Below are 13,739 nucleotides of genomic sequence, written 5' to 3' on the forward strand. Positions count from 1 at the left end.
ACACTCAGTACAGGGAAACACAGACTCAGACACTCAGTACAGGGAAACACAGACTCAGACACTCAGTACAGGGAAACACAGACTCAGACACTCAGTACAGGGAAACACAGACTCAGACACTCAGTACAGGGAAACACAGACTCAGACACTCAGTACAGGGAAACACAGACTCAGACACTCAGTACAGGGAAACACAGACTCAGACACTCAGTACAGGGAAACACAGACTCAGACACTCAGTACAGGGAAACACAGACTCAGACACTCAGTACAGGGAAACACAGACTCAGACACTCAGTACAGGGAAACACAGACTCAGACACTCAGTACAGGGAAACACAGACTCAGACACTCAGTACAGGGAAACACAGACTCAGACACTCAGTACAGGGAAACACAGACTCAGACACTCAGTACAGGGAAACACAGACTCAGACACTCAGTACAGGGAAACACAGACTCAGACACTCAGTACAGGGAAACACAGACTCAGACACTCAGTACAGGGAAACACAGACTCAGACACTCAGTACAGGGAAACACAGACTCAGACACTCAGTACAGGGAAACACAGACTCAGACACTCAGTACAGGGAAACACAGACTCAGACACTCAGTACAGGGAAACACAGACTCAGACACTCAGTACAGGGAAACACAGACTCAGACACTCAGTACAGGGAAACACAGACTCAGACACTCAGTACAGGGAAACACAGACTCAGACACTCAGTACAGGGAAACACAGACTCAGACACTCAGTACAGGGAAACACAGACTCAGACACTCAGTACAGGGAAACACAGACTCAGACACTCAGTACAGGGAAACACAGACTCAGACACTCAGTACAGGGAAACACAGACTCAGACACTCAGTACAGGGAAACACAGACTCAGACACTCAGTACAGGGAAACACAGACTCAGACACTCAGTACAGGGAAACACAGACTCAGACACTCAGTACAGGGAAACACAGACTCAGACACTCAGTACAGGGAAACACAGACTCAGACACTCAGTACAGGGAAACACAGACTCAGACACTCAGTACAGGGAAACACAGACTCAGACACTCAGTACAGGGAAACACAGACTCAGACACTCAGTACAGGGAAACACAGACTCAGACACTCAGTACAGGGAAACACAGACTCAGACACTCAGTACAGGGAAACACAGACTCAGACACTCAGTACAGGGAAACACAGACTCAGACACTCAGTACAGGGAAACACAGACTCAGACACTCAGTACAGGGAAACACAGACTCAGACACTCAGTACAGGGAAACACAGACTCAGACACTCAGTACAGGGAAACACAGACTCAGACACTCAGTACAGGGAAACACAGACTCAGACACTCAGTACAGGGAAACACAGACTCAGACACTCAGTACAGGGAAACACAGACTCAGACACTCAGTACAGGGAAACACAGACTCAGACACTCAGTACAGGGAAACACAGACTCAGACACTCAGTACAGGGAAACACAGACTCAGACACTCAGTACAGGGAAACACAGACTCAGACACTCAGTACAGGGAAACACAGACTCAGACACTCAGTACAGGGAAACACAGACTCAGACACTCAGTACAGGGAAACACAGACTCAGACACTCAGTACAGGGAAACACAGACTCAGACACTCAGTACAGGGAAACACAGACTCAGACACTCAGTACAGGGAAACACAGACTCAGACACTCAGTACAGGGAAACACAGACTCAGACACTCAGTACAGGGAAACACAGACTCAGACACTCAGTACAGGGAAACACAGACTCAGACACTCAGTACAGGGAAACACAGACTCAGACACTCAGTACAGGGAAACACAGACTCAGACACTCAGTACAGGGAAACACAGACTCAGACACTCAGTACAGGGAAACACAGACTCAGACACTCAGTACAGGGAAACACAGACTCAGACACTCAGTACAGGGAAACACAGACTCAGACACTCAGTACAGGGAAACACAGACTCAGACACTCAGTACAGGGAAACACAGACTCAGACACTCAGTACAGGGAAACACAGACTCAGACACTCAGTACAGGGAAACACAGACTCAGACACTCAGTACAGGGAAACACAGACTCAGACACTCAGTACAGGGAAACACAGACTCAGACACTCAGTACAGGGAAACACAGACTCAGACACTCAGTACAGGGAAACACAGACTCAGACACTCAGTACAGGGAAACACAGACTCAGACACTCAGTACAGGGAAACACAGACTCAGACACTCAGTACAGGGAAACACAGACTCAGACACTCAGTACAGGGAAACACAGACTCAGACACTCAGTACAGGGAAACACAGACTCAGACACTCAGTACAGGGAAACACAGACTCAGACACTCAGTACAGGGAAACACAGACTCAGACACTCAGTACAGGGAAACACAGACTCAGACACTCAGTACAGGGAAACACAGACTCAGACACTCAGTACAGGGAAACACAGACTCAGACACTCAGTACAGGGAAACACAGACTCAGACACTCAGTACAGGGAAACACAGACTCAGACACTCAGTACAGGGAAACACAGACTCAGACACTCAGTACAGGGAAACACAGACTCAGACACTCAGTACAGGGAAACACAGACTCAGACACTCAGTACAGGGAAACACAGACTCAGACACTCAGTACAGGGAAACACAGACTCAGACACTCAGTACAGGGAAACACAGACTCAGACACTCAGTACAGGGAAACACAGACTCAGACACTCAGTACAGGGAAACACAGACTCAGACACTCAGTACAGGGAAACACAGACTCAGACACTCAGTACAGGGAAACACAGACTCAGACACTCAGTACAGGGAAACACAGACTCAGACACTCAGTACAGGGAAACACAGACTCAGACACTCAGTACAGGGAAACACAGACTCAGACACTCAGTACAGGGAAACACAGACTCAGACACTCAGTACAGGGAAACACAGACTCAGACACTCAGTACAGGGAAACACAGACTCAGACACTCAGTACAGGGAAACACAGACTCAGACACTCAGTACAGGGAAACACAGACTCAGACACTCAGTACAGGGAAACACAGACTCAGACACTCAGTACAGGGAAACACAGACTCAGACACTCAGTACAGGGAAACACAGACTCAGACACTCAGTACAGGGAAACACAGACTCAGACACTCAGTACAGGGAAACACAGACTCAGACACTCAGTACAGGGAAACACAGACTCAGACACTCAGTACAGGGAAACACAGACTCAGACACTCAGTACAGGGAAACACAGACTCAGACACTCAGTACAGGGAAACACAGACTCAGACACTCAGTACAGGGAAACACAGACTCAGACACTCAGTACAGGGAAACACAGACTCAGACACTCAGTACAGGGAAACACAGACTCAGACACTCAGTACAGGGAAACACAGACTCAGACACTCAGTACAGGGAAACACAGACTCAGACACTCAGTACAGGGAAACACAGACTCAGACACTCAGTACAGGGAAACACAGACTCAGACACTCAGTACAGGGAAACACAGACTCAGACACTCAGTACAGGGAAACACAGACTCAGACACTCAGTACAGGGAAACACAGACTCAGACACTCAGTACAGGGAAACACAGACTCAGACACTCAGTACAGGGAAACACAGACTCAGACACTCAGTACAGGGAAACACAGACTCAGACACTCAGTACAGGGAAACACAGACTCAGACACTCAGTACAGGGAAACACAGACTCAGACACTCAGTACAGGGAAACACAGACTCAGACACTCAGTACAGGGAAACACAGACTCAGACACTCAGTACAGGGAAACACAGACTCAGACACTCAGTACAGGGAAACACAGACTCAGACACTCAGTACAGGGAAACACAGACTCAGACACTCAGTACAGGGAAACACAGACTCAGACACTCAGTACAGGGAAACACAGACTCAGACACTCAGTACAGGGAAACACAGACTCAGACACTCAGTACAGGGAAACACAGACTCAGACACTCAGTACAGGGAAACACAGACTCAGACACTCAGTACAGGGAAACACAGACTCAGACACTCAGTACAGGGAAACACAGACTCAGACACTCAGTACAGGGAAACACAGACTCAGACACTCAGTACAGGGAAACACAGACTCAGACACTCAGTACAGGGAAACACAGACTCAGACACTCAGTACAGGGAAACACAGACTCAGACACTCAGTACAGGGAAACACAGACTCAGACACTCAGTACAGGGAAACACAGACTCAGACACTCAGTACAGGGAAACACAGACTCAGACACTCAGTACAGGGAAACACAGACTCAGACACTCAGTACAGGGAAACACAGACTCAGACACTCAGTACAGGGAAACACAGACTCAGACACTCAGTACAGGGAAACACAGACTCAGACACTCAGTACAGGGAAACACAGACTCAGACACTCAGTACAGGGAAACACAGACTCAGACACTCAGTACAGGGAAACACAGACTCAGACACTCAGTACAGGGAAACACAGACTCAGACACTCAGTACAGGGAAACACAGACTCAGACACTCAGTACAGGGAAACACAGACTCAGACACTCAGTACAGGGAAACACAGACTCAGACACTCAGTACAGGGAAACACAGACTCAGACACTCAGTACAGGGAAACACAGACTCAGACACTCAGTACAGGGAAACACAGACTCAGACACTCAGTACAGGGAAACACAGACTCAGACACTCAGTACAGGGAAACACAGACTCAGACACTCAGTACAGGGAAACACAGACTCAGACACTCAGTACAGGGAAACACAGACTCAGACACTCAGTACAGGGAAACACAGACTCAGACACTCAGTACAGGGAAACACAGACTCAGACACTCAGTACAGGGAAACACAGACTCAGACACTCAGTACAGGGAAACACAGACTCAGACACTCAGTACAGGGAAACACAGACTCAGACACTCAGTACAGGGAAACACAGACTCAGACACTCAGTACAGGGAAACACAGACTCAGACACTCAGTACAGGGAAACACAGACTCAGACACTCAGTACAGGGAAACACAGACTCAGACACTCAGTACAGGGAAACACAGACTCAGACACTCAGTACAGGGAAACACAGACTCAGACACTCAGTACAGGGAAACACAGACTCAGACACTCAGTACAGGGAAACACAGACTCAGACACTCAGTACAGGGAAACACAGACTCAGACACTCAGTACAGGGAAACACAGACTCAGACACTCAGTACAGGGAAACACAGACTCAGACACTCAGTACAGGGAAACACAGACTCAGACACTCAGTACAGGGAAACACAGACTCAGACACTCAGTACAGGGAAACACAGACTCAGACACTCAGTACAGGGAAACACAGACTCAGACACTCAGTACAGGGAAACACAGACTCAGACACTCAGTACAGGGAAACACAGACTCAGACACTCAGTACAGGGAAACACAGACTCAGACACTCAGTACAGGGAAACACAGACTCAGACACTCAGTACAGGGAAACACAGACTCAGACACTCAGTACAGGGAAACACAGACTCAGACACTCAGTACAGGGAAACACAGACTCAGACACTCAGTACAGGGAAACACAGACTCAGACACTCAGTACAGGGAAACACAGACTCAGACACTCAGTACAGGGAAACACAGACTCAGACACTCAGTACAGGGAAACACAGACTCAGACACTCAGTACAGGGAAACACAGACTCAGACACTCAGTACAGGGAAACACAGACTCAGACACTCAGTACAGGGAAACACAGACTCAGACACTCAGTACAGGGAAACACAGACTCAGACACTCAGTACAGGGAAACACAGACTCAGACACTCAGTACAGGGAAACACAGACTCAGACACTCAGTACAGGGAAACACAGACTCAGACACTCAGTACAGGGAAACACAGACTCAGACACTCAGTACAGGGAAACACAGACTCAGACACTCAGTACAGGGAAACACAGACTCAGACACTCAGTACAGGGAAACACAGACTCAGACACTCAGTACAGGGAAACACAGACTCAGACACTCAGTACAGGGAAACACAGACTCAGACACTCAGTACAGGGAAACACAGACTCAGACACTCAGTACAGGGAAACACAGACTCAGACACTCAGTACAGGGAAACACAGACTCAGACACTCAGTACAGGGAAACACAGACTCAGACACTCAGTACAGGGAAACACAGACTCAGACACTCAGTACAGGGAAACACAGACTCAGACACTCAGTACAGGGAAACACAGACTCAGACACTCAGTACAGGGAAACACAGACTCAGACACTCAGTACAGGGAAACACAGACTCAGACACTCAGTACAGGGAAACACAGACTCAGACACTCAGTACAGGGAAACACAGACTCAGACACTCAGTACAGGGAAACACAGACTCAGACACTCAGTACAGGGAAACACAGACTCAGACACTCAGTACAGGGAAACACAGACTCAGACACTCAGTACAGGGAAACACAGACTCAGACACTCAGTACAGGGAAACACAGACTCAGACACTCAGTACAGGGAAACACAGACTCAGACACTCAGTACAGGGAAACACAGACTCAGACACTCAGTACAGGGAAACACAGACTCAGACACTCAGTACAGGGAAACACAGACTCAGACACTCAGTACAGGGAAACACAGACTCAGACACTCAGTACAGGGAAACACAGACTCAGACACTCAGTACAGGGAAACACAGACTCAGACACTCAGTACAGGGAAACACAGACTCAGACACTCAGTACAGGGAAACACAGACTCAGACACTCAGTACAGGGAAACACAGACTCAGACACTCAGTACAGGGAAACACAGACTCAGACACTCAGTACAGGGAAACACAGACTCAGACACTCAGTACAGGGAAACACAGACTCAGACACTCAGTACAGGGAAACACAGACTCAGACACTCAGTACAGGGAAACACAGACTCAGACACTCAGTACAGGGAAACACAGACTCAGACACTCAGTACAGGGAAACACAGACTCAGACACTCAGTACAGGGAAACACAGACTCAGACACTCAGTACAGGGAAACACAGACTCAGACACTCAGTACAGGGAAACACAGACTCAGACACTCAGTACAGGGAAACACAGACTCAGACACTCAGTACAGGGAAACACAGACTCAGACACTCAGTACAGGGAAACACAGACTCAGACACTCAGTACAGGGAAACACAGACTCAGACACTCAGTACAGGGAAACACAGACTCAGACACTCAGTACAGGGAAACACAGACTCAGACACTCAGTACAGGGAAACACAGACTCAGACACTCAGTACAGGGAAACACAGACTCAGACACTCAGTACAGGGAAACACAGACTCAGACACTCAGTACAGGGAAACACAGACTCAGACACTCAGTACAGGGAAACACAGACTCAGACACTCAGTACAGGGAAACACAGACTCAGACACTCAGTACAGGGAAACACAGACTCAGACACTCAGTACAGGGAAACACAGACTCAGACACTCAGTACAGGGAAACACAGACTCAGACACTCAGTACAGGGAAACACAGACTCAGACACTCAGTACAGGGAAACACAGACTCAGACACTCAGTACAGGGAAACACAGACTCAGACACTCAGTACAGGGAAACACAGACTCAGACACTCAGTACAGGGAAACACAGACTCAGACACTCAGTACAGGGAAACACAGACTCAGACACTCAGTACAGGGAAACACAGACTCAGACACTCAGTACAGGGAAACACAGACTCAGACACTCAGTACAGGGAAACACAGACTCAGACACTCAGTACAGGGAAACACAGACTCAGACACTCAGTACAGGGAAACACAGACTCAGACACTCAGTACAGGGAAACACAGACTCAGACACTCAGTACAGGGAAACACAGACTCAGACACTCAGTACAGGGAAACACAGACTCAGACACTCAGTACAGGGAAACACAGACTCAGACACTCAGTACAGGGAAACACAGACTCAGACACTCAGTACAGGGAAACACAGACTCAGACACTCAGTACAGGGAAACACAGACTCAGACACTCAGTACAGGGAAACACAGACTCAGACACTCAGTACAGGGAAACACAGACTCAGACACTCAGTACAGGGAAACACAGACTCAGACACTCAGTACAGGGAAACACAGACTCAGACACTCAGTACAGGGAAACACAGACTCAGACACTCAGTACAGGGAAACACAGACTCAGACACTCAGTACAGGGAAACACAGACTCAGACACTCAGTACAGGGAAACACAGACTCAGACACTCAGTACAGGGAAACACAGACTCAGACACTCAGTACAGGGAAACACAGACTCAGACACTCAGTACAGGGAAACACAGACTCAGACACTCAGTACAGGGAAACACAGACTCAGACACTCAGTACAGGGAAACACAGACTCAGACACTCAGTACAGGGAAACACAGACTCAGACACTCAGTACAGGGAAACACAGACTCAGACACTCAGTACAGGGAAACACAGACTCAGACACTCAGTACAGGGAAACACAGACTCAGACACTCAGTACAGGGAAACACAGACTCAGACACTCAGTACAGGGAAACACAGACTCAGACACTCAGTACAGGGAAACACAGACTCAGACACTCAGTACAGGGAAACACAGACTCAGACACTCAGTACAGGGAAACACAGACTCAGACACTCAGTACAGGGAAACACAGACTCAGACACTCAGTACAGGGAAACACAGACTCAGACACTCAGTACAGGGAAACACAGACTCAGACACTCAGTACAGGGAAACACAGACTCAGACACTCAGTACAGGGAAACACAGACTCAGACACTCAGTACAGGGAAACACAGACTCAGACACTCAGTACAGGGAAACACAGACTCAGACACTCAGTACAGGGAAACACAGACTCAGACACTCAGTACAGGGAAACACAGACTCAGACACTCAGTACAGGGAAACACAGACTCAGACACTCAGTACAGGGAAACACAGACTCAGACACTCAGTACAGGGAAACACAGACTCAGACACTCAGTACAGGGAAACACAGACTCAGACACTCAGTACAGGGAAACACAGACTCAGACACTCAGTACAGGGAAACACAGACTCAGACACTCAGTACAGGGAAACACAGACTCAGACACTCAGTACAGGGAAACACAGACTCAGACACTCAGTACAGGGAAACACAGACTCAGACACTCAGTACAGGGAAACACAGACTCAGACACTCAGTACAGGGAAACACAGACTCAGACACTCAGTACAGGGAAACACAGACTCAGACACTCAGTACAGGGAAACACAGACTCAGACACTCAGTACAGGGAAACACAGACTCAGACACTCAGTACAGGGAAACACAGACTCAGACACTCAGTACAGGGAAACACAGACTCAGACACTCAGTACAGGGAAACACAGACTCAGACACTCAGTACAGGGAAACACAGACTCAGACACTCAGTACAGGGAAACACAGACTCAGACACTCAGTACAGGGAAACACAGACTCAGACACTCAGTACAGGGAAACACAGACTCAGACACTCAGTACAGGGAAACACAGACTCAGACACTCAGTACAGGGAAACACAGACTCAGACACTCAGTACAGGGAAACACAGACTCAGACACTCAGTACAGGGAAACACAGACTCAGACACTCAGTACAGGGAAACACAGACTCAGACACTCAGTACAGGGAAACACAGACTCAGACACTCAGTACAGGGAAACACAGACTCAGACACTCAGTACAGGGAAACACAGACTCAGACACTCAGTACAGGGAAACACAGACTCAGACACTCAGTACAGGGAAACACAGACTCAGACACTCAGTACAGGGAAACACAGACTCAGACACTCAGTACAGGGAAACACAGACTCAGACACTCAGTACAGGGAAACACAGACTCAGACACTCAGTACAGGGAAACACAGACTCAGACACTCAGTACAGGGAAACACAGACTCAGACACTCAGTACAGGGAAACACAGACTCAGACACTCAGTACAGGGAAACACAGACTCAGACACTCAGTACAGGGAAACACAGACTCAGACACTCAGTACAGGGAAACACAGACTCAGACACTCAGTACAGGGAAACACAGACTCAGACACTCAGTACAGGGAAACACAGACTCAGACACTCAGTACAGGGAAACACAGACTCAGACACTCAGTACAGGGAAACACAGACTCAGACACTCAGTACAGGGAAACACAGACTCAGACACTCAGTACAGGGAAACACAGACTCAGACACTCAGTACAGGGAAACACAGACTCAGACACTCAGTACAGGGAAACACAGACTCAGACACTCAGTACAGGGAAACACAGACTCAGACACTCAGTACAGGGAAACACAGACTCAGACACTCAGTACAGGGAAACACAGACTCAGACACTCAGTACAGGGAAACACAGACTCAGACACTCAGTACAGGGAAACACAGACTCAGACACTCAGTACAGGGAAACACAGACTCAGACACTCAGTACAGGGAAACACAGACTCAGACACTCAGTACAGGGAAACACAGACTCAGACACTCAGTACAGGGAAACACAGACTCAGACACTCAGTACAGGGAAACACAGACTCAGACACTCAGTACAGGGAAACACAGACTCAGACACTCAGTACAGGGAAACACAGACTCAGACACTCAGTACAGGGAAACACAGACTCAGACACTCAGTACAGGGAAACACAGACTCAGACACTCAGTACAGGGAAACACAGACTCAGACACTCAGTACAGGGAAACACAGACTCAGACACTCAGTACAGGGAAACACAGACTCAGACACTCAGTACAGGGAAACACAGACTCAGACACTCAGTACAGGGAAACACAGACTCAGACACTCAGTACAGGGAAACACAGACTCAGACACTCAGTACAGGGAAACACAGACTCAGACACTCAGTACAGGGAAACACAGACTCAGACACTCAGTACAGGGAAACACAGACTCAGACACTCAGTACAGGGAAACACAGACTCAGACACTCAGTACAGGGAAACACAGACTCAGACACTCAGTACAGGGAAACACAGACTCAGACACTCAGTACAGGGAAACACAGACTCAGACACTCAGTACAGGGAAACACAGACTCAGACACTCAGTACAGGGAAACACAGACTCAGACACTCAGTACAGGGAAACACAGACTCAGACACTCAGTACAGGGAAACACAGACTCAGACACTCAGTACAGGGAAACACAGACTCAGACACTCAGTACAGGGAAACACAGACTCAGACACTCAGTACAGGGAAACACAGACTCAGACACTCAGTACAGGGAAACACAGACTCAGACACTCAGTACAGGGAAACACAGACTCAGACACTCAGTACAGGGAAACACAGACTCAGACACTCAGTACAGGGAAACACAGACTCAGACACTCAGTACAGGGAAACACAGACTCAGACACTCAGTACAGGGAAACACAGACTCAGACACTCAGTACAGGGAAACACAGACTCAGACACTCAGTACAGGGAAACACAGACTCAGACACTCAGTACAGGGAAACACAGACTCAGACACTCAGTACAGGGAAACACAGACTCAGACACTCAGTACAGGGAAACACAGACTCAGACACTCAGTACAGGGAAACACAGACTCAGACACTCAGTACAGGGAAACACAGACTCAGACACTCAGTACAGGGAAACACAGACTCAGACACTCAGTACAGGGAAACACAGACTCAGACACTCAGTACAGGGAAACACAGACTCAGACACTCAGTACAGGGAAACACAGACTCAGACACTCAGTACAGGGAAACACAGACTCAGACACTCAGTACAGGGAAACACAGACTCAGACACTCAGTACAGGGAAACACAGACTCAGACACTCAGTACAGGGAAACACAGACTCAGACACTCAGTACAGGGAAACACAGACTCAGACACTCAGTACAGGGAAACACAGACTCAGACACTCAGTACAGGGAAACACAGACTCAGACACTCAGTACAGGGAAACACAGACTCAGACACTCAGTACAGGGAAACACAGACTCAGACACTCAGTACAGGGAAACACAGACTCAGACACTCAGTACAGGGAAACACAGACTCAGACACTCAGTACAGGGAAACACAGACTCAGACACTCAGTACAGGGAAACACAGACTCAGACACTCAGTACAGGGAAACACAGACTCAGACACTCAGTACAGGGAAACACAGACTCAGACACTCAGTACAGGGAAACACAGACTCAGACACTCAGTACAGGGAAACACAGACTCAGACACTCAGTACAGGGAAACACAGACTCAGACACTCAGTACAGGGAAACACAGACTCAGACACTCAGTACAGGGAAACACAGACTCAGACACTCAGTACAGGGAAACACAGACTCAGACACTCAGTACAGGGAAACACAGACTCAGACACTCAGTACAGGGAAACACAGACTCAGACACTCAGTACAGGGAAACACAGACTCAGACACTCAGTACAGGGAAACACAGACTCAGACACTCAGTACAGGGAAACACAGACTCAGACACTCAGTACAGGGAAACACAGACTCAGACACTCAGTACAGGGAAACACAGACTCAGACACTCAGTACAGGGAAACACAGACTCAGACACTCAGTACAGGGAAACACAGACTCAGACACTCAGTACAGGGAAACACAGACTCAGACACTCAGTACAGGGAAACACAGACTCAGACACTCAGTACAGGGAAACACAGACTCAGACACTCAGTACAGGGAAACACAGACTCAGACACTCAGTACAGGGAAACACAGACTCAGACACTCAGTACAGGGAAACACAGACTCAGACACTCAGTACAGGGAAACACAGACTCAGACACTCAGTACAGGGAAACACAGACTCAGACACTCAGTACAGGGAAACACAGACTCAGACACTCAGTACAGGGAAACACAGACTCAGACACTCAGTACAGGGAAACACAGACTCAGACACTCAGTACAGGGAAACACAGACTCAGACACTCAGTACAGGGAAACACAGACTCAGACACTCAGTACAGGGAAACACAGACTCAGACACTCAGTACAGGGAAACACAGACTCAGACACTCAGTACAGGGAAACACAGACTCAGACACTCAGTACAGGGAAACACAGACTCAGACACTCAGTACAGGGAAACACAGACTCAGACACTCAGTACAGGGAAACACAGACTCAGACACTCAGTACAGGGAAACACAGACTCAGACACTCAGTACAGGGAAACACAGACTCAGACACTCAGTACAGGGAAACACAGACTCAGACACTCAGTACAGGGAAACACAGACTCAGACACTCAGTACAGGGAAACACAGACTCAGACACTCAGTACAGGGAAACACAGACTCAGACACTCAGTACAGGGAAACACAGACTCAGACACTCAGTACAGGGAAACACAGACTCAGACACTCAGTACAGGGAAACACAGACTCAGACACTCAGTACAGGGAAACACAGACTCAGACACTCAGTACAGGGAAACACAGACTCAGACACTCAGTACAGGGAAACACAGACTCAGACACTCAGTACAGGGAAACACAGACTCAGACACTCAGTACAGGGAAACACAGACTCAGACACTCAGTACAGGGAAACACA

General features: G+C 48.3%; 1 protein-coding gene across 3 annotated transcripts in view; it reads left to right on the forward strand.

The window, feature by feature from the left end:
- The window catches only part of LOC121281698 (rho-related BTB domain-containing protein 2-like), a 443,351-nt gene that overhangs the window by 366,526 nt on the left and 63,086 nt on the right, over positions 1 to 13,739 (forward strand). The gene's annotated exons all lie outside the window — the stretch shown is intronic.

This window comes from Carcharodon carcharias, chromosome 1 (genome assembly GCF_017639515.1).
Source record: "Carcharodon carcharias isolate sCarCar2 chromosome 1, sCarCar2.pri, whole genome shotgun sequence".
NCBI lineage: Eukaryota > Metazoa > Chordata > Chondrichthyes > Lamniformes > Lamnidae > Carcharodon > Carcharodon carcharias.